Raw genomic sequence first — 26,954 nt, forward strand, 5'->3', positions numbered from 1 at the left:
CACACAGTTAATAAATGATATCTTGCTCTGTAAAGGGTCCTGCTGAGTGGCTAACCCCTGAAAATCCATACTAAGACTTACATACTAAGGCTTATTATTCATACAGGGACTTCAGTGCAAATTGGCTGAGCTATTCTTTGGCTATAGTAGTGTGGAATAAACTTTGGGCCTTGGCCATTTAAGGGATGAATCTATTTTATAACAGACAGCTGGCTTTACTTGGCATATTCACCTATAGCAGGGGCTGTAGCACAGTGCCCAGTACCAGACAATGATATGCAGGATGCAGCTGCTTTTTTATTTAATTATTTTTTAAAGAATTTAATGATGTAAGTGCAGTTACATAACTAATTACATAGTTACATAAATAATGGGATTTACATGTACTGTGCAAAACTGCACAAACGTTCACCTTCATGTATTTAATTTCTAGTCAAAAAGCTCATTAGGTACAAGTTCCTCATTTTTCAGCACCAGGAAAAAAGCTTATATTTATATTTAACAGAAAATTGCAGAAGCCTAAGCATAATATTTCAGTATTTAGTCTGTCCACTCTTCAACTTTATTACAGCTTCCATTCTGTTCAGGAGACTCACTTTCAGTTTTTCAAAGAAATCTGCAGGGATATTTTTCACACCTTCAAAGTTCAGTCTTAGTATTTTTTTGTTCCTCACCATCCAAGTAATCCAAACACATTCAGCGATGTTGAGGCCTGGACTCCAGGTTGTCCAGTCGTTTGTTCTGAGAACACCAGAAACTTTTTTTTTTTTTATCAATTTTGCGAATTTTGATCTATGTGCCACTTTTGACCATTTTTGCCCATTGAAGTAAATATCTTGTAGATGTTCTGTTGATACATTACTTACATTAAGTAGATGTGTTGTTAATATGTTACTTCCATTATGCAAAACCTAACCTTACCAACCTTAACCAAAACCTAACCCTCACCCTGGCCCTAATCCGAACCCTAACCTTAACCCAAAACCTAATCCTAACCCTCATATGTTTTTGACATGTTACTGAGAGTCTGTTGAGTGTTTGTTTCATTAAAAAGAACCACTCAAAATAAAGTGTCACCAATATCTTCTACATATAAACACTAACGTGTTATTGGTTGAAAGTGTAGAATCCACACTTGCTCCACATTTCTCCACTTGTTTCAGTCGTCTTACCATAATTAAGGAAAATGAAATGTGGAGATGTAGGAGGGTTAGACTGTCCAGGAGCTGTTTGTCTCTGACATTCTCACCAAGCAGGCCGCAGTATTATTAGTCTGAATACAGTGAAAGCTTTGATGATGGCCCTTGCAAAAATCAAACAGCTGACATGAGGAGGCGAGTTAAACGGAGCTGAATGTATAACAGCAGCTTGTTCACAGGGCTGCTTCTGATCTGTCTGCTCAGGAATGATGGAGTGAATATGAATGAGAATGAACATGTATTTGAAAAGGAAGAGCAGAAAAATATTCATCTTAAAGTAATAGTTTGGGCAGAAAATCAAATTTATGCAATTTTTCCCAAGACATGTTTGAGATACTTAACTGTAGTGACTCAGTAGAATCAAAGCAGTTCTCTGTTAACAGCAGACTGTAATGATGGTTTTAATGAAAGTCAATGCACAGAACTGCACAAATAGAGTTTATGCAGTGAAATCAAAACAAAAACAGCCTCTTTTCTTCCGGTCTGTATTTTTTATTCTAACTGAACTATATTCTGTCGTGGGCCAGATTAGCAGAAAGTGAACATGCTAACATGCTAACAGGCCAGTAATTTTCAAAAACAGTATTTATATTAATTTACTTTAGAACTCCAGCATACAAAGTTTTTTGAGACAAAAACACTACCTGGATGTTCAAAGTGTCAAATATCTGTGGTTAAACCAGAGTTTAAATGCTAATGCTAAAGCCAATGCGTTAGCCCTACCTGTCTACCCCTCAGTGTAAATAGATGAAAAGTTAATCACTGGAATATCCAATGCTTTAATTGATGTCCATTCACAGATTGGACATCACTACTTAAAAGCTTGGCTTGGTTTGAGGCAAATATGTGAAGATTTAGGCTGTCAGTTTGTGCAATGCTAATTAGTGCCTTTAAACTTCAAGTAAACTTACTTATTAGCTGCATTAGCCTCATAGCACCAGTGGAAAACTAAAGAAGCAAACTTCAGACACAAGCATGTCTTGGCTGATCGGCTACTTTTAGTTTAAGGGGGAAATTGTGTAAATTTGTTTTTATCACCAAACCATTCCTTCAGAGTTGTACACAGCTGGTAATTGACCTTGTAGCAGACGGCTGCAGGATGCAGGGTCTCTGCCCTCGGAGCGCTGCCATCGCGTCCTTGGGAAGCTCGCTTAACCCTCTGCAGGTTCGTGAATAAAAATGTGTTCTCAAGCCACGCTGCCTTCCCTTCTCTCCTAGACGTAGCTTCAGCACAGCGATGGCTCAGAGCTGTTTATGAAACAGAGAGCAACACAGTGGAGAAAAAGGCCTTAAAGCTGAATCTCTAATTTGCCTGAGCAGCTGAACAGAAAAAAATAGGTTTTATGCATATTGTCTTTACTTTACACTTCATTAGAAACCCCTGCCTTGTGCTTCCAATCACCATCCGCTTTATGAGGTCCATCCACCCTATAGCTCCACTATATAGGTGTACAGTCACAGACTGTAGCTCACCTGTTGCTACACAATTTATCATCCGCCCTCTACCACATTCATCATTGTCTCTAACAGTACACCAAGGTGTCCTGTTATTAGCCCTCTATTATGAAATTTTAGCTGCTCATGAATTGCTATATAAATAATTTCAGTTAACTGTTGTGTTTTGTTATTCATTATATGCAACGCTTAAAGTAAAAGCCTTAAGTTGCCAAATTGGCTGATTACCTTTCTTGCTTCCTACTTATCAATACCTAGCAGCTCTCAACTGATGACAGACACAGCACTAACTTAAATAAGCAAATTTTACTCAGTGCTGACCTCTAAAGGTGTCATTAACATCGACCGAACAAACGTTACTCAGTGCCGCCCTCTAAAGGTGTCATTAACATCGACCGAACAAACGTTACTCAGTGCCGCCCTCTAAAGGTGTCATTAATATTGACAAAACAAACGTTACTTGGTGCTGCCCTTTAAAGGTGTCATTAGTATCAACTAAACAAATGTTACTCACTGCCGCCCTCTAAAGGTGTCATTAACAAACATCAAGTAAACAAACGTTACTGAGAGATGCCCTTTAAAGGTGTTAACAAACACCAAATAAACAAACATTACTCACTGAGGCCCTCTAAATGTGTTATTAACAGGCATCAAATAAACAAACATTGCTCAGCGCCACCCAGTATAGGCATCATTAACAAACATAAAAAAAAAATAAAAAAATTACTCACTGCCGCCCTCTAAAGGCGTCCTTAACAAACATCAAATAAACAGACACTACTCAGCGCCGCTCTCTACAGGCGTCATTAGTAGGCATCAAATAAACAAACATCACTCACTGCCGCCCTCTGAAGTTGTTATTAACAACAAATAAACAAACATCACTCACCGCCGCCCTCTAAAGGTGTCATTAACAGACAATAAGTAAATAAACTCAACCCTACCCTCTGAAAGTGTTATAACACCAGTCAGAAGTTTTGTTATTTTTGTAAGACCCATGATGTGAATCAATAAATGTGTTTTCCACTTTATTTTATTTACATTTTTTTTTACCTCAATTTAGATGATGTAAACATACCTAATTCATTCTGTGTTAGTTGCAATGTAAACATAGGACATGCGTAAAGCTGACAAGTAACCATGGAATATAACTGCAGTAATCTTAAATAATTGCGATTAGGGGATTATGATTGTGACAGGCCTAGAGAGGATCAGACAGTGTGAGTATATTCTACAGTGAGATATTTATTCTGTGGTTTTAATAACATCTGCCATCACTGAGTACAAAGACTGACTGGATTTCTTTCTCACCTTTCAAATGGTGTGAAGGTTGTTAATGGTTCTAAAATCATGTAATTGCACTGTAATCTGGATCAGCTCAGCAGCAATGTTACACAGTTTCAGCAAAAACAGGTTAAAAATAGAAGAGTTTATCTTCAACCTTAAGCTTAAAGCAAACCTCAGTAAAGAGGTAGGAGGTGGGTATAAACACTGTGGTGTTGGGAAGACCGGCGTGTTTGGAGTCAGAACGGCCTCGTTGTAATGGACATCATGTCACTAGGAGTGTGATGTACGCCTCCCGCACTGCATGATGGGAAATATGATTTCCAGCATGATTCAGCTGTCACACGCAGAGCAGAGGTCTCTGGGTAAACTAATGGAGCTCACCACTGCGCTCTGTCCGAAATCAAAGCACATATCGCTGCTGTCGCAGGAAAAACCTCATAACTCTGCTGCTGACAGGCTTTATTTGTTTATTTATTTATTTGTTTTCGCAGACAGTAAACAGAAAGCTGGCTGGGATTTTTTGCAACCGTGAGAGATTAAAAAATGTCACGGTTAAACAGAGTTTTGTGATGAATGGGCCGAAGCTGCGTAAAACACAAAAGGCGTTTTTCTCCTTTCCTGAAAAGTTATTTGCATTGATTATTGTGCTTCGTTTTCAGCATTGTGCACGCTGGCTGAACGAGAACAATGAATTTGTGCAGCTTTCAATTCATTAAAGCAGATGGTGCCCACAATAACTATAAAGGAGCATCAGCATAAGTCACTGAAGAGCACCGAATAGAAAATATTGATAAAATTTGAGTTTAATGTTGCTACTGAAGGGAATAGTTTGGAGGGGGGGTCTAATTGACTATTGTCCCCCTTATCTCAAATGTAGCTGAGGCAGGTTTGGCATCTGAAGTTTATGTTTTTTAAAAATTGATACAGTGTGAAAAACCACATAAGCAAATCTATTTGAGATTGTGATGATTTAGGCATTGAGTTTGCACAGTGCTAATTGGTGGACATGGGCTTCCATTACTTGTTAGCTTCATCAGACTCCAGTGTAAATCTAAAGAGCTATGGTTGACAATATCAGAAGTAAGATAAAAATTGTCTTAATTTTCATTTATTTTTATTTTCTTATTTAAGAATTTCATAGCAATTTGTTTGGAGGTCGAACGTCTGTGTTGAAAGCTGTTGAATTTAGGTGACATCAATTTTGCAAAGATTAAAAAAAAAAAATTGGACAATTTACAACATTTTGATTGGAAATCCTGAAACAGGATTCTTTATTTGTTGAAAGCATAATTTTAATATGTTTTTTTTTATGTAGATCAAGCAGGTGTTAGCAGTAGGGCTGTAGTCAAGACCACCATTGTTGAGTCAGAGACAAGACCAAACCATGACTAGTCGAGATCAAGACCAAGTCTAAAGGGCCCAAGACCAAGTCAAGGCACAGTCTAAATGAAAATGAGAGTCAAGACCAAAACCCAAATAACTCTTCAAGATCAGGCCTTAATTAGTCTTAAGTCAATCAATTTACTTGGCAGTATTAGTAATAATTATTTATCAGTTTTTTATTCATCAAAATTATATCAAAATATCTTTTTTTTGACAGAAGTGAAATTCAGGCAAAAAAACAATAACGCCACCCACCTGATATCAAGAACGTTTCCTGACCTTCTATCTGCTCGGATGATCTGCCTGTTGTTTTGAAGAGAATACAGTACAGTCCAGCACAATACAGCTGTTTATTTTTTGTTTATTTAAGGGATGTGATTTATCACCTTATGTTTAAATTGATGTTAAATTGAATTTTTACAATGATTTTATATGAAACAGTTTATATTTCCAACAGATTACAGCGCCGGAGCTCAGCTTTGTTTGCTGTTGAGACAAAGTAAAGATGCCGAAGCTCAGCTCTGGTTCACTCCTGCCCAGTTTAACCCCTGAGCTGCTTGAGTGCGAGTCAGTGAAATAAATTTGGCGAGACTGATGGCTGAGACAGAGACACGGCCAAGTATAAATACTACCTAGTCCACAGCAAGTCCAAGTCAGAAGTCTTCAGACGCAAGATTGGACTTAACTACTACAGTCCTAGTTAACATGCTAACTAGCGTCTGCATTGCTATCACTTTTTTACACTTTCATTTCACCAAAAAAGAAGCAGAAAAACAGATCGTCAGGTATGAGTGGGCAATGTGATAGTAGTTATTGTTATTGGGATAAATTATGTCACATTACGTCACAGTAGTAGTGGGCCGTATACTGGATCCTGGTGTTTTCTAGGCAGCAGACATAATAGAATGGCTGGTCTTTTGAGGTTAGCCTTAGCCTAACGTGGATACCAGAGCAAAAAGTCCTGGCTGAGGAGACGCCTGACTTAGTCAACGTTGCGACTGAGCTTCTCTTTAGAAACTGAAATGCAGGATGAAAGAAAGCGCGTGTGAGGCGGGCGAGGGGGCAGAGAACAGATGATCACATTCAGCTCCACCATCTTTTACCCTGCGCCTGTATAGGCCAATGAAGCCCCTGCTTAGAGTCATTATATAACATGCCTAAGCTGAGCTGATTGAGTGAGTGGGTATGATGGACTGTGTGTTGTTGCAGGTTGGAATGGAAATGTGTACCTGTTGTAGAAAAATGCATACAGTTAAGAAGCTGCTGAGAGATGGTGCTCAAAACTGGCCTGCCAAGTGCAGAGACTCCTGAGTGGTGACTATAATACACAAAGGGCCAGTTTCCCATAAATGGATAAAGCTAAAGCCTGGAATAAAAAGAATTTTCAATGGCAATTCTCCTTTGACACTGAAATTTAGTCCAAGATTAGGCTTAATCCAGGTCGGGGAAACCAGCATTATATGTGCAGAAGTGTCCAGACACCCTTATAATTAGTGAATTCAGCTGCTGCACCAACTGCTGGTATTGATGTTCACACAGCTTGTATAATCTCCATAGAAAAGCATTGACCAGTAGATTGGGACGCTCTGGAGCAGCTGCACATGGGCCTAAGGTCGCCAGGCCCAGTGCCAAGCATGGGCTAGAGGGGTATGCTCTAGTGGCTAAATGCAGCCAAATCCTTACAGCAATGTTCCAGCATCATAGTTTTTAACTAACTGTTCAACACTATATAATTTTGTTGTAATATATCGAGTTATTTCCAGAAAATTTAATGATCTTTCTTCATACATCTCTACAGCTCACCTCGTTGATGTATTTAACATGTGTATGCGGTGCCAGATTTACTAAAATAGGCGCCAGATCTGGATCCGGCACAAATTAAGCCCTGACTTTAGACTAAAAATAGTGCTGGGAAAGAATACTCAGGCTGTAATGGCTTTTTGTAATACAAAACTGTGTGAGATGCTGATTGGTTGCGTGTTCTGTTGTTTGTCTGGCAGTAATGAGTCATAACTGACTGAAATAAGTCTTCCAATTTTGAATTAAGTGGCTCTATGATGGTCAGTCAGCGTTTGACTGCTTTTGATTGCTTTTCGAACTGTATGTTCTGCAGATGTATGTTGTTTCCACAGACCATTTCAGTCATACATCCTAAATAAATATGTCCATCAGCATGAGCAAGAAGTAGTGATACTGAGTAAAAATGAATGAATAAATATTAAAAAAGAGTATAATTAATACTGTGAGTAATGACAGAGATACTCAGATATGGGGATTGTGGGCTGATGCTGATACATAAACATTTATAAAGTGTAGAAATTAGGAATCTGTTGACCTGGAATGGCATTATGGAGAAATATAACGCATAATGCATTTCTCTAGGGTTACAAATGCAGTGAAATGAAAAAAATGCAGATATTTTAGTGTTTTATCCCAGCATTGACCAAAACATTTTGTTCTTATTGAGTACAATAAATACCTCATTAAATATCACGTTAAATATCAGTCAAAAATCTGTTGGATACCACAATTATCTGCCGATACTGATATGATTCCAATATTGTCAGACATCCCTTATTATTATTGCCCCGAAATATTCTGTATGTAAAAAAAAAACTATGATTACTAGTAATCATCCTCATTGGTTTGATGGGGTATTCTGGACTGGCCTTCAATGATTAAAGGGACCATATCATGGAAAACTGAATTTTCCTCACTTTTTTAAAATAAAAGATGTATAAAAATATAAATGGTCAGTGTTTCCAAATATAGCGTCCACTCCCCAGTCTATGTAGACCATATATGGAGACTAGGCTGCCCATTTCCCTGTTTTTGTGATGTCATGAAAAGCAACATATTTATATATACCTGCCTACAGCAGTTTAGCCCCGCCCACTCACACTGAATTTATAAATCAAGCATAGTACAGGACAGCTAGTCAGAACAGAGGTCATTTATGTATATCATTCTTAAAGGCACAGTAACAAAACATTGTTTAATTCTAAGAGATAAAAAGGTTGAAAATTGGTCATGTAAAAATTAACGATAACTGTTTTCAGCGCTTAAAAGCACAGAAATGTAACTAGTTGACCTCAGAGAAAAAGATGTGGTGTAGGATACGGGCCCTTTAAGAGGTGACTTTTGCTCCACTCTTGGCCATTCAAAAAATGAATTTAACTAGAGATTTTATTAATAAACATTATTGAGTGGACAAATGTAGACTTCCCCAGTGTTCATTAGAGTCGTCGTTTCCTCCAACGCTGCTACTCACTGAGCACTGTGCATATACGTTCAGTACTCATAAGATCAGTTTTACAAGTTTTTGCATGTATTTGCATGACTTTGCATAATTTTGCATGCCTTAAAAAGTATGGCATGTTATAATTTTGAGAAACGGGCACAAAAAAGTACAAAAATAGGCTGATTCCTCCTCCTGTGCTGCAAACCTGGTGGTTATGCTGGTTTGTGTGGTGCATCTGGGGAAGATTTTATCTATTTGGCAAAATTATATGTTGCATTAATTTGAAAGCCTAATCATGGTGTTTGGGGAACATGTTATTTTTTGAGCCGTTCAGGATGGGGTAGGCGTTTTTCTGTGCCTCTCGTTGCAGAACTAGTGGTAGTGACTTTCTCAGTAGAGCTGATGGCTTTATATAAGTATTGTGGTTGTACTAAACTTGCGACTAAATGGCGTTATTTATATTGAAGCTTATATTTTGTCGTAGGAAGTTATACTTCTCTTTCATGTGTGTTGTGTAATGTTTGACTTGGATTAAAGAATTATGTGTACAGTACTGTCAGAGGTCAGATCACCCACGTTCTTAATTTTTCAGTGTCAGGAAAAGAGCAGAAAAATTATACAGAACACCTAAATATAATTTACATATTTTAGTGTTTAGTGTGTCACTCTTTACCTTTATTACAGCTTCCATTCTTTTCAGCAGACTCACTTTCAGTTTCTCAAAGAAATCTGCAGACACACCTCCAAAGTTTTGTTTTAGAAGTTGGTTTTGCATTTTCTGCTTCTCACCATCCGATTAATCAGACACGAACAGTGATGTTGAGGTCTGGACTCTGGGGTGGTCAGTCCATTGTTCAGCTTCTTTGTTTGATGTGTCCGTCTCCTTTTCTCAGTGAGGTTCTTCTTGGCAGCTACACATCCTTTCAGACCCACAGCGCTGAGTCGTCTTCTCACAGTGGAAGGATGGACAGAAACACCTGTGGATGTTTTCAGATCTGGAGCAGCTTGATTTTCTCCTCTCTCTCAAAGACGAAAGCTTTAAGTGCTGTTTATCTGATGGGGGCAGTGTTGGTGGTTGACCAGGTCTTGCATGGTTGTTAGGAGTCCCATTTTCTTTGCAGCTATTAATTATGAACTTTTTTTAAGCTCCTCTTGTGTTTTTTTAGTTATTTTCCATTCTCTCCTTCCTTATGCAAGTAGACTGTTTTATATATATATTCTCCTGAACAAATTAATAACCACTAAAAATTAAACAAGTTAAGGAAACTCTCTCACTTTTGCACAGTACTGTATGACAATAGGACTGCCTTTTTTGTAAACAGACAGCAGAGCAATAGCTTTTTTATAGTCTAATCTGTCCAAAGTCTAAGTCTCCTTCTGTTCTGTTGTCCAGGTCCTGTGTAATGTGTGCTGGTGAGGACGGTGTGTGTGTGGGGGCCGAGTGGACTCAGGGCTTCGCTGAGATGTGACTGCAGCAGTTATCGTCTACACTCCGGGTAAGTCTTTCTTCTCTGTCTCTCTGCTCCTCGTCGTGTCGTTGTGGTTTCTGAAGTAGGTGGACACGTCATTAAGCCACCCCGTTCCACTGTTTATCTGCAGTGAACAGAAACTGTGGTGTTATTGGAGTTAGTGCTGATCGAATGGGTTGAATGTTTTCTGTCTTCTTCTGACAGTTTTGAATATTTAAAACGAAATCTTTAGCTTCTTCCTGTTTACTATAATAGAATTCATTCAGTGTTGCTAGTCTGATTACTATCATAACCATTAAAAGCATGTAGTGTAGCCATGGAAATGGGAGTAACTTAACCATGTTAGTCTATTTATATTAACCTTGGAAATGAATGGAACCATGGAAGCTGAACACCGATAAACACTAATAAACACTGACTAATGTCTATTTCCTGTGTTTGCACTTCATTCATTACATTTCCAGTCAAAACGGCCATTAATTGCAAGTTTCTTTCCTTCAAAAATTATTTAAAGATTTGGAGAAAATTGGGCTTCTAACAACCACCTTCAAGACCTGTTAAGCCGGGGTTACACTACATGACTTTTAGCCCGATTTTAGCCCCGATTCTCAGTCTAGCTGAGTCTGTGTTGGCCCCAGTCTGCAGGTTTTTGATTATTCGAAGTCGACAGTTAGAGAGAGAATCGAGTCGTGTGTGAGGGGCGCAGACTCCAATTTTTTGCTTCCTGATCATGTTTGACATGATTATTCTGACCCGACTAATCCTGTGTAAACTGGTCAACGACTCAATCTGGACAGGCTCCTGCAACAGCCAATGAGAACTGAGAGCGTGAAAGAAGAAAATACAGCAAGTAGCAAAGAAAAATGGTGAAAAGTCTCTCACGTGTGAGGCGAAGCTTTTTAATGAGCTGAGTTTAGGGCAAGAGCACAATCGAGTTTATGTACATTTAAAACTCTAAAAAATCCCAAACTGATTTTTAAATCCATGATTCTCACTTAAACATGTTTACCTGCTGCTTCTTTACTGTGTCAGCAGAGAAAACAGCAGCAGTATGAGTGGATCAGACACAGCAGTGCTGCTGTGTCCACTCACTGTCCACTCTATTAGACACTCCTACCTTGTCAGTCCACCTTGTAGATGTAAAGTCAGTGACGATAGCTCATCTGCTGCTGCACAGTTTGTGTTGGTCATCCTCTAGTCCTTCATCAGTGGTCACAGGACGCTGCCCACAGGACGCTGTTGGCTGAATATTTTTGGTTGGTGGACTATTCTCAGTCCAGCAGTGACACTGAGGTGTTTAAAAACTCCAGCAGCACTGCTGTGTCTGATCCACTCAGACCAGCACAACACACACTAACACACCACCACCACATCAGTGTTAATGCAGTGCTGAGAATGATCCACCACCCAAATAGTACCTGCTCTGTGAGGGTCCATGGGGGTCCTGACCACTGAAGAACAGGGTAAAAGGGGGCTAACAAAGTATGCAGAGAAACAGATGGACTACAGTCTGTAACTGTAGAACTACAAAGTGCACCTATATAGTAAGTGGAGCTGATAAAATGGACAATGAGCGTGGAAACAAGGAGGTGGTCATAATGTTATGCCTGATCGGTGTATGTTTTCTGCTTTTTTCTGATGCTGAAAAATTACTAACTTATACTTAATGGCCATTTCGACTGGACGTTAAATAAATGAAGGATGGACTGCCAGTGTATGTTAGACTATTTCTTGCTGATATATAGCGTTAGAGATATATTTTATTCTACATGGTGCACCCTATTCACCGTGTCTGTCCCAGCCTGGGACAAACCAGCCCACACTGACCCTCCTCACATCACCCCTTTACACTCGCTTTCATCTTCACATGCACAGGCCAAGGCTTTAAAAACAGAATTTTATTTGCTGTCTTTTATTCAAGTGATTTTTTTCACATATCAGTGCACACAACTAAGAGCTGCAGAAGCCAATAAGTTGTGTCAGGAGAGGCCTGTGCTGCGGTGGTTCTGTTTTAAAATGAATAGCCGGAGGTGTGCGGGGGAGACGGAGAGATGACATGCTGCGATACGGATGACCTGCTCTCAGACTGATGCCACAGGGCCTGGCAGCGTGCGCGTGTGTCTGTGCGGAGATGAAAGTTGAGGAATTTGAGGCAGGACTCTGTGTCCTGATGGAAGATTAGAAACTGGGGCAGAGAGGCATGACTGTACATCCACAACCAGTGTCCTCTACCAGAGTGTACAGAACCTACGCCACACCTGGCGAGCAGGACACTTAGTTTGGAGCTTTAAGGAACTTGAGTAGCTAAAGATTTAATGGAGGTGTGGATAAACTTAGCTCAACATAGCATCACTGTTTTAATAAAACCTTGTAAAAACATGTCATATGAAAATAAAGTTGTAATTCTAAACACAGCAGGCAAAACATCAACATAGCATTTGCATTCTATTCTTTTATTGCTGCTCAGTGTTTGGTGACTTCACCTTCATCTAGAGGAGTAAAAGATTCACTAAATTGCCATTGGCTTCAGCAAGAGTTACCAAAGACAGAGGGTCCCACTTTGGTTTTATAGGTCTCTGAGATGATGTTTTGTTCTGTAGTTGGTGTCATGCACGGATTAGTCTAAGCTGGTTTTCTCTATGGAAAAAAATGAATGACGTTTTTGAAAAATTGCTGCCGTCGTGTACTGCGGTAAACAAAAATGCTCCAGAGCAGATACGTTTTGTCCTGGGTGCATTTACCTCCAAGTGTCGCTGGATTCTCTGAATTACGGGGCTGTTTAGCAATTGAAATATAAGTACTGTTACATACATGCCACGAGCTAGCTAACATGCCTGTGCATTGAAATGACGTCATATGAAAGTATAAACATTACCAGGTTAAAGTGTCACAAATCCGATTTTTTGCCCTAACGTGACTCAGACCTGATGTTTTCAGGGCTGTGTGGATGCACAAATCTGATCTTTTCAAATCCAACCTGAGCCACTTTCATATGTGGTCCTAGATTGGATACGCATCCGATTCATGGCCATGCAACCTTGATGTGAACACTCATGGACATGACACAAACGATTCATTAACGTGACGTTACTGAGTAGGATGTGCCCATGCGGGTCAGTTCAGGACGACAGTTCGTTCACATTAATGACAAATTTGAATCACTTACCTAAACGAGTGTGAACCATCATGTCAGAGAGATCGGATTTGAGCAAAAAATCGGATTTGAGCAACGAGGCTTGTAATGTGAACGTAACCAAAGTTTGCTATTAAATTCAACACTGTTATTGATCAAGCTGCAGCCTAAAGCTTCCAAAGCAACTTAACTGCCACGTATGACAAAGCCTAGAATGGGATCCACACTGTGTAGAACCGTTCGATTCCAATAAAATGTGGAGTCGACTCCGACTCCGATTCCTAGTGACAGTAATCGATAGAGTTAATTCCACAACTCAATGATCTTGATTCCAAAAACAAAGACATAGCGAAGGACATCTGGCGTAAAGAGTACAATATCAATTATATTTCACTAGAGCAAGGAAATTTGGGGAGCTAACATTAGCTAATTCAACTTAGCTGACTAGCAGGGTCTGGCTAAGTACCTGATTCTCCTCTGTCAACTTGATGTTTTGGCACTAAGTCAGTTTATCGTCACACATTTTACACTTTGTTTCATTTTGTCCAAAGTAAAATGTAGCTGGACTGTCAATGTATGTGTTGTAGAAGGACGTATTTTAATTCAGGCTATCTAGTCACTCTCTGTGTGCACGTTCGAACATCGTTGTGTGGAAGTCCAGCACTTTAGAGTCGACTCTCAATTCCTAAATGCCTGAAATCCAGGAATGGATTCTTATTGGGATCGACTCCCAGCCCTTTTTGTCCTTGTGAATCCACACTGCATTTTTTGAATGCTGCTCCTGGCTGTGCGTCTCCTAGTTGCTAAGCATTGTAACGGTCAAATCAAGTCACGTGGTCTTTATTGTAAACACGTGGTCTTTACTGAAAACAAAACTTTTCAGCTGCTGGTCACTTCAGCTTCACACATGAGGGGGAGGGACAGTCCATAAAACATGCGAGAGATTTCGTTTGTGTGTGTCTGATTATCCATCCATCCATCATCTAAACCGCTTATCCTTCTGGGTCGCGGTGGGGTTCTGGAGCCTTTCCCAGCTGTCATTGGGCGGAAGGCAGGATACACCCTGGACAGGTCGCCAGTCCATCGCAGGGCAGTGTCTGATTATTATTATTAATAATTCTAGGCTTGGGTGCTTCTGATATCTACACATAACATTCAGTTGAATATTGACACAATAGTGAGACATAAAAAACAGAAGCATAACATAAACAGTTGGAGTTAGATTTTAGTTGCAAGTGCTGACAGCAAACACACATGGTGGTATTGGCCACTTAGTTGATGCTACCCAATTGACATTATTTGACTCAACAATAGCCACAAATCTAGTTTCTAAGCCAAATTTTATGTCATCAATTTGGGTACATTTTGGCTTTGAGCCAGATGACAAGGGCTGTGTTTACATGCAAAGATTTTTGCCAATCCGATTGAACACAATCCGATTACAGATTCAGACTGAGGTGTTTATATGCACACTCTATTCAACAATTTGATGGAAAATCTTCGTTTACATGCTCACTACAAGTAATCCGATGCAAAATGACGCGCATGCGTGGAGTAGCGCTTAGAGTAAACGTTACCATGACAGCGAACATCACGTGAGGTCCAGTCCGCGTGATATGAGTTTCCAGTTGGCTCACTTGTGTTTTAATTGCTTTAAAATGAGGTCAGACTCAGGAAAACGTCCTTCACATGTCCTTATTAAAGAAGGCCGAGAGGAAGACGTCGTGTTCTGAGACACATAAGCTGGACGTCCGTCCCACCGCCGTCTTTTAAAGATCAGAGCATAAACTTGTTTCTGCTCCGCCATGCTGAACGGTATAAACTTTCGCCATGACGCGACGCACATGCGCAGAACGTACTTACACGTTCTGATTGGAATGTAATCGGATTCAGGCGTTTACACGGATATTATTCTTCTATTTAACAGATTATTTAGAGGATTACCCACCTCGTTCAATCGGATAGAAATTGTATTCCGAATGGCCTCAATCGGACTAGACTATTCCGATAGAGGTGTTTACATGGACGTATTCTATTCTGATTGAGCTATTAGTTGGATTATTAACGGATTATCAGGCTGCATGTAAACGTGGCTAAGGAGCAGCCGGTGAATTTGGATGAGGCAATAGGCCTCATTTGTAGGAAATAAGCATGGTTAACTCTAAGACCACATCTTAGAGTTAACCATCCTGCATCGTTTGCCAGACTTGGCAGTAGCACACCTGCCTCAGGATGAGGTACAACCTCAGGCCAGCAGCAACAGTTGTGGGCCTCTGAAGCCTCAATGAGAGAAGCGACGTAAAAACATGACAGCAGCACAGGTTCAATTCCGGCTTTCTGTCACTCACTCGCCTTTTGCTCTGTCAGACGTTTTTATCATCTTAATTTGTGTCAGGAGAGCACCAGTCAGAATCAAGCCTGTACTGTAATGATTGCACTGTCTGGGTCTGTAGCCTGCTTGCTAAGTGAACGCTAATAATCAGGCTACAGATCGAAACACCACAGAACAGGTATAATTTCACCTTTCTGACCCTTCACTGCTCAACTTCACTCCCTCAGAATTGAGTTGTTATCATCCAAACTTGTGTCAAAGTTAAGTTAGGCATCCAAACACCATGGAACAGGTTTAATTTCACCTTATTGGCATTGGCAGCAAATCTCCAAACCGCGGTCATATGTTACTTTTTTACCACAATAAGAAAAAATTCATAGTCAAATCTGAAGAACACTTTCACGATGCAAAGAACCTTTTAACCATGCAAATGATTTTCAGAACTATGCAGAACCATTTTCTTTACTAAAGAACCCTTGAAGAACCATCTTTTTAAGGTGTGTACACATTGGTAGAAATCATGCTTTAAGGAAAACAATCATGCATTTAAAATAACTTATCAAAGTAGGCTGTCATTAATTTCACTGGCATGCATAGTTTTAAAGCTCCCTAAAGTTCTGTTAAGGAGTTAGTACTGTGAGTGCAAGTGAGACCGGGGGTAAAGAGGGCTATCCCGTTTGGTCCTAACCAACTTAGAGGCTACTATGACACAACTCACAGAAATCTTTAATGTTGGTTACGAGAGGAATGTGTCACAGCACCCTGCTGCCTATGGGGCTGCATAGCAGCAGACTGGTCAGAGTGCCCATGCTGACCCCTGTTCACTGTCAGAAGCACATACAATGGGTGTGCAAGCACCAGAACTGGAGCTTGGAGGCTGACCCGATGAGTCTTATTTTCTTTTTCATTACATGGACTGCTGGGTACGTGTGTGCTGTTTACCTGGGGAAGTGATGGCACCAGGATGCACTGTGGGAAGAAGGATATCAAATTGACATGTGCCACCTACCTAAACATTATTGTGAACCAGGTACATCCCGTTATGTCAATGGCGTTCCCCAATGGCAGTGGGCTTTTTCAATAAGATAACGCACCAAGCAACACTCGACACATTGTTCAGGAACGGGTTTGGGAACACTGCGAAGTTCAAGGTGTTGCCATGGCCTCTAAATTCCATAGATCTCACTCCAATCGAGCATTTGTAGTATGTGCTCTGTTTTAGTATAAAGCTTCATAAATTTCAGTATTTTCTCGGTTCTTAATCATGAAATGACAATAAACATTAAACTACTGCTGCATAAAATAGTTAATGATGGTGAATTTTGTGACTACACAGTCTGTTAAGCTTTCGCTTGTGCTGTGTGCAGTTTTACTTTAAGAAAGAGCTTTGTTTTGGGTTCAACTACAGCTTCAATCATCGTTTTGTTATTCATCGTCTTCACTACAACATTAACCCTTTACCTTAAATATTTAAATGATTGATAAACTTAGACAACAATGCTAAAAATGCAGCTGGTCATTCATATATTTCACAAGAGGACATATGTTCATAATAGCCTTTACAGGCAATTTGTGTGGTAAACTCTAAGTAATTTTTACATCAAATGGGGCAACGTAAATTAAAAAATGACCTGCCCAGCCAAAATAGCTCTGCATTCTCTGAGTTCAGCCAACAGAACGACTTATTTCTTGGTCATATTTCAAGGATCCTCCATGTTCTTTTCAAATGGGACAGCATTTATGATCTATGCAGCCAAAAAAACATGACCTTTGAAGGTCCCAGCTTCATAAATGAGACACAGCCAGTCATTCTATCAACATAATTACTACTGCATTTGTGTCTCGTTAAAAGCTAATTAGTGGAATATGTGTCCTTGTTAATGCATTTTAGCCAGCTGTGTTGTAAGGTAAGGTAAGGTAGACCTGCATAGCTCTTTTGGGCAGAAGGTCAGTATTTCTGAAAGAAGTAGGACTGTGCCTGGTGGCAGTTGACCAAGTTACTGCGGTAACAGCCCCCAGTGCAGGTGAAACCTTGTTTTCAGCCACACTGCACTAGTATCCCCTCACATAGCTGAACTTTTAAACATGGGTGAATTGAAATTCTACATTAATATCACGTTTACAGTAACTAACATAGATTAGCTTATTCTGTAAATGTAGCTGTTGAGCTGCATTGGTTGAGTGCTCTCTATGCTGCAGGCAGATATCCTACAAAAAAGCCACCCATGGTACAATTCAGGACATTCTCACATCACAGCGTCAGCTTTCAGACATCAGACAAAACAGCTTCAGGTACTGAGTAAACTTTACGCATCAGTAAAATCATGTCTCAGCTCTCGTACATCAGCTGAAACAGGCTATTCTAAATGACCTCAGATGATACGGCTTCAGAGAAGAAGGCTCAACTCTTGCGGTCAGTATAGCAGTGTGCAAAAGTTTGGGCACCCCGATCAAATAACACTTTTTTATTTTAATAACACACTTCTGCACAATTTAATGCACAATTAGTGTTTATTTGCTAAATTTAACATAGTAGGAAGAAAGTTCCCTGTAAAGGATTGTTAACTTACTTAGAAAATCAACATAAACAAATATGCAATATTAATAGCCAATTTGTGAAAACCTTTGCATATGACTGTATACATACTCAGTGTCAGGGATTGTCTCCAGATTACTGGATGAAAAGGTAAAGCAAAGGACTCCAACCCCCCCTCCCCCACACACACACACACCCCCACCACCCCGCCCGTTTTACCTATTTAAGATGCTTATTTTTCACTGCTTTGCCCAAATAAGAGGAACTTGTTACCAGCATAGGCCTCAGAAGGAGTAATTTCATATGTATTCATATGTATTTCACAGTTTTGATGTCTTATAAGTATGAAGAAAAACCCTTCTGAGTATATGTATTCATTTTTTGAAGTTGCATATGAGATATTAGAATCTAAAGATTTATCTTATTTAGTATATTTTTATTAACTGTAGGTATTTTGCACTGGGGCCCACAAGACCCACAGATGGCATTTTGAAGAGCTGAATCAGAGTGAAGGCTATCCTTGGCTGTGGTGTACCACCCTGGAGTGTTAATTATTCAAGGAGCTGTATTAGTGGAAGGAGTCGACTAAAACTTTTTCGAAGAGAATCCCTGATGAAAAACACACCAATTACACTTTCTAACACCTTTTATCATCTTTTCTTGTATTCTTTCTGTCTCTGTGTGTCTCTCCTGAGCATATCCGTCTTAGACTTAAATAGACACACGTTTTCTCATTTCTTGCTCTTTCACCTTCTGTCTATCCCATAAAGAATGGAATGACAGTGGTTCATTAATAATAGAATCTGTCCTTGGCAGACTTACAGCAGTATACGTAGGGAGAGGGGGAGAAAATGCTTTTAATGCTTTTAACACTCAAATGGCTTTATCACTATTTAACATGGAGCTGCTCCTTCAGCTTTCCCACCATATCGGCCCATGACAGTTCTCTGAAACACAGACACATGCTTTTCTCTCTGCATGCCGTATACCTTAGCACTCATTGTCCTTGTTGATGGGTTGTTTGTTGATTTAACCACAAAAAATTTTATTATTTATTTTTTTTTCGTTCAGGTAATGGACACTAATTGCCTCTCAGAGGTGTTAGTTGGGACTGAACAAAAGAATGGCCTTTACATGAAAAGCACCCTTCATTAATTGCTGTGTGTGTTCAAGAGCTCTCTGAACTGCACATGCGTTGATGGGTTTGCTCTATCTATGGGTGCCAGGCTCTCCAAACGAGGTTTATTAATGGAAAGCAGACAAAGGATTTTAGGCACAAGCAGCAGATTCCAGAGGTGGGAATAAGTCGCTGAGTAATAAGTAAGTCTTGTTACTTGCAAGTATGTTTTGACACTCAAGTCCAAAGTCAAGATAGGCGAATATCAAGTCAAGACCAGAGTCAATACAGCTGACTCTCAAGTCAGATCCTGAGTCAATACAAATAAGTCTTATGACTAGACCCGAGTCAATACAGGAGAGTCTCGAGTTGAGTCCCAAGTTGATACAGGTGAGTCTCAATAATAAGGGCAAGTCTAAAGTCCTGAGTCAATACAGGCAAGTGAGTACAGACTAGTCTGAAATCGAGTCTCTAGTCCTCCTAAACAAGTCAGTATGCATTTTCAGCAAATTTAGTGCCATTTCAACACTGAACACCAAACACAATGGCAACAGTATTATTTAATGATAACATATTAATATTACATCATGGCTGTCGGGACAAAACCGGTCATCTCCATTTTTGTCGTTCATTTTTGACATCATTTGAAAAGGTCAAAAAGGTCACTTGCCCTTTATGTCAAAAATTCTAGATGAAAATTACTTGGATTTTTTTTTTTTTTATCCATTTACTTCTGAAACGTTTTTCCTTGTCCTGTAAAGTCACCTTTTTGGAGATAAGAGATTTTGTTCCAACAACAGAGACGTGGTAGAATATTAAATCAACATGAAAATTATAATTTTTTAATTAGCACTCCAAAATGACTTAATCTGTGGTACATGGATGACTGTGACAGACATAATGGTGTAAATCAAGACTAGTGCAGCTACATGTGAAATTAAATGTAAACAGTTTGAAAAACTTTCAGTCTCCTAAAAAGAATTGAAACTGTCATAAATGCAAAGGATGGTCTCTGACTTTTGTCCAGTACTGCACAGTTACATATTCTTGTAGACGCTTGTTACAGCCACTCTGTTCGGTGTGAAATACATATACGCCAATCAGGCATAACATTATGACCACCTCCTTGTTTCTACGCTCATTGTCCATTTTATCAGCTCCACTTACTATATAGGTGCACTTTGTAGTTCTACAGTTACAGACTGTAGTCCATCTGTTTCTCTGCATACTTTTCTCTGCTGCTGGAGTTTTTAAACACTGTGTCCACTCACTGTCCACTCTATTGGACACTCCTACCTTGTCTGTCCACCTTGTAGATGTAAAGTCAGAGACGATAGCTCATCTGCTGCTGCTCAATTTGTGTTGGTCATCCTCTAGTCCTTCATCAGTGGTCACAGGACGCTGCCCACAGGACGTTGTTGGCTGGATATTTTTGGTTGGTGGACTATTCTCAGTCCAGCAGTGACACTGAGGTGTTTAAAAACTCCAGCAGCACTGCTGTGTCTGATCCACTCAGACCAGCACAACACACACTAACACACCACCACCACGTCAGTGTTACTGCAGTGCTGAGAATGATCCACCACCCAAATAGTACCTGCTCTGTGAGGGTCCATGGGGGTCCTGACCACTGAAGAACAGGGTAAAAGGGGACTAACAAAGTATGCAGAGAACAGATGGACTACAGTCTGTAACTGTAGAACTACAAAGTGCACCTATATAGTAAGTGGAGCTGATAAAATGGACATTGAGCGTAGAAACAAGGAGGTGGTCATAATGTTATGCCTGATCGGTGTATGTGTCACATAAGTGCATATGAGTTATAACAGAGCATAACGGAGCTTCATCACCTTTCACTGCTGGTTTAGGCAGAATCGGTAGGCAGTGAGCACAGCAGTACAAAAACCAGCATTGGAGGCAAATTGTTACAGTGCTGACTTGAACTTATAACAGTGTTTTAATTTCTCTTGTTTTGGAGAGAACAGATAGATGTGACTTCAGTAGTGCTTAGGAATTATCAGCCTTTGTGATTGAGATGTTCAGCAGGTGAGCAAAGATTGACAGCTTTACTTTGCCTTCTTCAAAAAAAGAACATAGACTACAAATCAATCCTTACTGCTTATGCTGTTTTCCAGGGAAAAGGCTCTTCTCAGACCAAAGCGTGTGCAAACAATAGCTACGAATTAAACCCCCTGAAGGAAACGACATTAACATGCTGTCTGCTACACTCATACACCTGCAGTTCACTCAATCTATTTGTTAGGCTGTGAGCTCCAGGATGCACATTTGATCTCTCTGCTCAGACGTGCTTGAAAACACAGCAGGTTCAGTGCTGTGATATTGGCTGAGATTGTGTGGTATTTTATCAATTCAGTTAAGTTCAATTTCATGTGTACTTTTTATAACAGATATTGTTCCAAAGCAGCTTTACGGAAATAGAGGTACAGCCCCCTAAAGAGCAAGCTAAGTCTGTTCTTTGTAAACCTTTCCGCCTTACCGGCGGGGATTTTCAAGTTGGGGGTGCTGAAGATTTTAGCAGCGTATAGGTGACGTATACTGTGAATTCATGCTAAAAACCGAACGTGAGACGACAACACAGATATGCACAAATGACTGACAGCAACCGCTGATGCTCTTTCTGCTGTCTGCGCTCTCTCCTGCTGGATGAACTTTATGCAAATGAGCTAAGCATCAACCAGAATGCCAGTTGTTGATATGAGGCGTGGAACCTGCTGGTGTCACACCCATGGTGAAGCTACACAAACACACATCTAGCAGGAGATTATTACAGTGGTCGAAAGTTACCCCTAAAGTCATAAATTAAAATTAAAATAAGATTGATGTTGAATAATAAATTGGTAAATATTTTTATTTATTATTGTTATGCCTAATAAATTATTATAAATGGCTCAGGCCCATTCTTAAAACTCAACATTCATCAAGAATGCAAAGATCAGTGAACATGCACAATTATGTAAACTGTAAAACCCCCTTGCTGCCCTATTTCTGAACCCTGCCCGCTCCCCCCGCTACCCTGCACACCGTCTCTATCCATGTTACAGACTGAACAGATGAGGCAGAGCAAAAACAAAAATAAGCTCTCACTGTAACTTTAATGATCATAAAGATTCTGTTTTTATGTCACTCTAGCACCAGTCACTTGATTTCACTCCCTCAGATTTGAGTCTTTTTCCTCTAAACTTGCCTCAGTGCAGCATCAGTGAGCCAGAATTGCTGGTGGTTTAGCCATCATCCATAAGCCAACATTAACCTCTGGTGTTATAAGGATATGAATTAAGAGTACCTTAAGCTGAAAAACACAGATTTGAGTCTTTACTCTCAAAACTTGTATCGGTGAGGTTTGTATGTGAAGCTTTCTCGCTAAGCTAACGTAGCTTCAAGCAAAGATGGACCAAAAGTAGCTTAGGCTAACAGCTTCACTCACAAAATCACCGGTTTTCCCGCTCAGATTTGAGTCTTTATTCCCTAAACTTGTGCCTGTGAGGCTTTAGTGAGCTGCAGTAAACCTATGCTGTGGCGAAACTAGCCTGCTAAGCTACTGCAGTGGCATGATATCTGTTACTAGATAAGTGCTCATGCCACTTCTGGGCTCTCGTTGGCGCTTGTTGCTTGGGCAGTGGCCTCATGCCATCTCCTGCGGTTCATCAACGCCTCTTCATATCGTAGGTAGCGACCCATGAATCCCTTTTGTCGGATGTACTGAGAAGGTCTGTGTTTTTAGTGGAGAAATGTGAACTTTGTGCTGTGATAACACATTTAATACAAATATCAGCCTATGTTACTATGATAGGCCATCCAACAGGAGTTAACCATTTAAAAAACAGTTCTGCAAAAGTGGGACATCAAGTAAAGTGCTTTAGATTCATGTTATCTTGCTTCTTGAGTGACAGGAACCAACCAATCAAATGTAACAGTCATTAACATCATCTATCATTATAACTGGCCTGGCATCACTGTTGATCATTATATGTTAGTTAAAGCCCCATTTTCCTTCGTCTTTGTCCTAACAATATGGATCATGCTAAGGTTTTTGGCCAGATCACCCAGCCCCAACTTAGAGACATAAACGCAGAGGTACCTGAGGGTCTCCTGCAGTACGGCAACATCCCTGTTAAACCATCTGAGCGTTTGAACAGCCCCCTTCAGCTCCTATTGTGGAGCCCCTGCCTGCCATTAGGAGAATCTCCGCAGTGAGGTATTTCTCGCTTCCGTTACAAAGGAGACAGCGCTGTTTCACTTTCAATCCATCCCCGCAATACCCAAAGCTGTCAGCAGCTAGTGGCCGTGAAATATTGAAGACGGTCCACACCCCTCCAGCCCCCGAATGCCATCAGGACTCGGGCTAATCTGAGGCGAGTGAAGGAGGTCATCTCTCTGTTCCCACTCGCCTCAATACATCTGCACCCTTAGCCTTTGTCCTGCTATAAACCTCAATTCACACACAGTAATTCTGCTGGTATGAGAAGGAGAAAGGCTTTCACTGTGACCTCCCAATCCCAGCTCTGCCGATCGATAAACACTCATATACCGTTTGTTTGGGAGATAGAACAGGTGTGGCCTGAACCCCTCACATCTCTCTCTGTGTAGCACTGCCTTAGTGAGTGGTTTGTTGCACTAAAACATTTGTTGTTATGTGTTTTGATGCGTTTTACTGTGCGTTATGTACTGTTGATGATTGTCGAGTGTTTCTGTGCATTTTTATTGTGCCGTGGCTCTTTGTATGTTGACCCAGACGTCTTACTGTCTGCTGTAAGGTGTACAATTGTATATTAATACAGATATCATTACAGATCCAACATTTCTTCTGAAATCAAGAGTATTAATAGGGAGTTTGTTCTTCTTTGCTGCAGTACCAGCCTCTACTCAACTTTGCTGTGGGGATATGATTGGAGCCAGAGAGCATTAGTGAGGTCAGGTGCTGATGTTGGATGATCAGTTCTGGATCTTCTCCAACTCATCCCAAAGGTGGAGCTCCGTCACTCCGTCGTTTTACTGCTCCACAGCCCAATGCAGGGGACTTTATTCTCCTCTAACATTTGACATTGGGCATTGTGACCTTGCACTGCTCTCGAGTGTCCAATTCTGTTGGTCAGTGCTTTTCTATGGGAATTATACAAGCTATATTTGTGCAACTGAGCACCTGTATCAGCAGTGGGTGCACTGGCTGCCTGGATACTTATGGACCAGGATTTCAGTTTGCTGGTAAAGAAAAGCATTTAACTGGTAAATTAAAATCTCACCAGCCACAAAAAAAAATCATTTAGAAACCACATAAAATGCATATGGACTACCAGCAACTTCAGTTAGTCTACTCTGCTGGCCTGCAGGCTGAGCTATTTGGTTTATTTTACCTTCATCTCCTTGTTATTTACTGCTAACACTACATGTCCATGACTTTTTCTACCTTTTGTCATAAGTGTAGAAATATGCTGTATAATAGTGTAGAAATACATGACTAGAATTTCATTTGGTCTCATAAACTGAATTATTCCTGAATACTATGACTGCAAGCAAGCATTCCTAGCGGAAACTCTACATTTTTGGGCTACAGGGTCAGTTTTCTGCACAGGAATTTTCCTGGAGCATCTCAATTCAAAATGCTGTGTAGTCCAGCACTAGGTATAATCAGTCACATAATCAATCATATTTCTATGATATCAACATTGACATTTCCAATGATATCCATGCTGAGAACTCCACATAATAACACACATTTTGTATCTGAATGATGTTGTTCCCGCATTGGTGGCACCCATGAAAGAAGCAGGGCTCAAACTCCTCTCCTAAATACTGATTTAACCCCTGGCTAGAGGTTAGGGGCTTCTAATATGGTGGCCGGTGTGTGAGTAACAGCAATTGTATGGAATGCCTAGTCTTCCTCTGTCCTAGTGAGGTTTCTTTTCATGGGAAATGCACAGAAGGCATGATGTCAGATGCATTCTGGCTGCATGTTATGTACAAAACTCCATGTGCATGGTAAAACGCAAAATGCAGTTCTCTCTTCCTCATGAATATGCAGGACCATGTGAAGATAGCTCAAAAAGTGTGTGGAGATATTGGAAGAGATGCTGATTGCACATTCCGCTAAATTCACTACCGCTGTAGCAAATCACGGCGACCAGTTTTGATTCAATTTCCCTTTTGTTTTATAAATTTCCAGTCTCAAAAGACGTTATTGAGAGACGCTCTATATCAGCAGTAGACACAGCGTCTAGACAGAGGCATGAGCCTCACAAGTGCTGAAAGAAGGTTCAGAATAACGCTGTTTAAACTCTGGGGACCAGATGTAAGTGTGCGGCAAGCAGCGCAAAACATGCAGTGATGCAGCAGCAATATGAGCGTGCAGTCCTTCTTATTGTTTCACAAACCCTGTTTTCTTAAAAGGACTAAAATAACACTCTTGTACAATGTTTTGATGGGAAAGAACATTTATTAACAGCTGTATGTCTTTTCACTGAACTTTAATTATCTGTTCTGCCTTCAGTTTAAAAGCTCCCTTATTTCACTGCGTCTTTCGAACCATGCACTTCATGAGTGAGCCTTTAGTGGGTGGGGCTACGCACAAAGTACATTTTGTGCTTATACGTCTTTTTGGCCTGGAGTATGCTGAACATTTGTTCCTCAGAGATGCCTGCACATAGTACACTCTTAAAAGAGATGGTTCCTCAAGGGTTCTTTAGTAAAGAAAATGGTTCTGTATATTTACTTTTACATTTACAGCATTTAGCAGACTTACAAAAAGTGCTTTGTCTATCTAGAGAAAGTATCTTTGCTGGTTACCAGTATGTTAGAGAGAAAGCCAGTCCTGAGCTCAGATACTGCTAGAAACAGAAGTCCATGTTGATACTCAGAGAAAAAGGAACAGAATTAACACAGCGCATTGCAACACATTTCAATAAATACTTAACTCAATGCTCACTTAAGTGCTATATAGAACCATGAACACTCAAAGAACCTTTTATGTGATTAAAGCGTTCTTTGCATCATGAAAGAGTTCTGCAGATGGATGGAGAATGTGTTGCAGATGGTTCTATATAGCACCTGTTTGAAAAGGGTTCTATATAACACCAAAAAGGGTTCTACTATGGTTATGATGTCAAGCTTGTAAAAATAGAAGAAACCTATTGGTGTCGTATTGAACCCTTTTCAGAAAAGTTCTATATAGAACCCTCTGCAGCACATTCTCCATCAGTCTAAAGAATCATTTCACGATGCAAAGAACACTTTGATCATGCAAAGGGTTCTTTGAGTGTTCATGGTTCTATATAGAACCATTTTCATTACTAAAGAACCCTTGAAGAACCATCAGTATGTAATGTATGTTTTGATGCTTGAAATGCTTCGAACATTCCCTTTCCCTCTTCTTCTGCTCTCTTTCTCCAGTCTCAAGGTCAGAAATCTGTGTTTGGCACAGATGTGTACATTTTTCTTTCTCTTCTTGCTTCATGGACATCCAGTTTGCGTTTTTCCTGCGTTCATATCCACACTCGTTTGTCCTGTGTATGTGTGTGGAGTAGTTGAGTAGGTGGAATGTGCTGTGAGGATCTTCGGACCTTGAAAACTACACATTGTTTCTAATGCTGTACTGTGAGAGTCCACTGTGTGATAATAGAGTGTGTATGGAGGACTTGGTGCTCTGACAGAGATACACTGTGGGCCAGATGGACTAAGCTCTGCCTGAAAAAACGTATTACATAAACCCGGCATAAAAGCCTAAACGTGCAATTTACGTACTATGTGCATGGAAAATGTATGCATTTGGTGAATTCTGCAGTTTATGG

The 26,954-nt window shown here is 40.2% G+C and overlaps 1 protein-coding gene across 1 annotated transcript in view; it reads left to right on the forward strand.

Annotated features, from left to right (window-relative positions):
• The window catches only part of LOC118809055 (muscarinic acetylcholine receptor M3), a 166,659-nt gene that overhangs the window by 37,382 nt on the left and 102,323 nt on the right, over positions 1–26,954 (forward strand). Inside the window, 1 exon segment of the mRNA XM_036571988.1 lies at positions 9,959–10,061. The gene's annotated coding sequence lies outside the window, so the exon portion shown is untranslated.

This window comes from Colossoma macropomum, unplaced genomic scaffold (assembly GCF_904425465.1).
Source record: "Colossoma macropomum unplaced genomic scaffold, Colossoma_macropomum, whole genome shotgun sequence".
Classification (NCBI taxonomy): domain Eukaryota; kingdom Metazoa; phylum Chordata; class Actinopteri; order Characiformes; family Serrasalmidae; genus Colossoma; species Colossoma macropomum.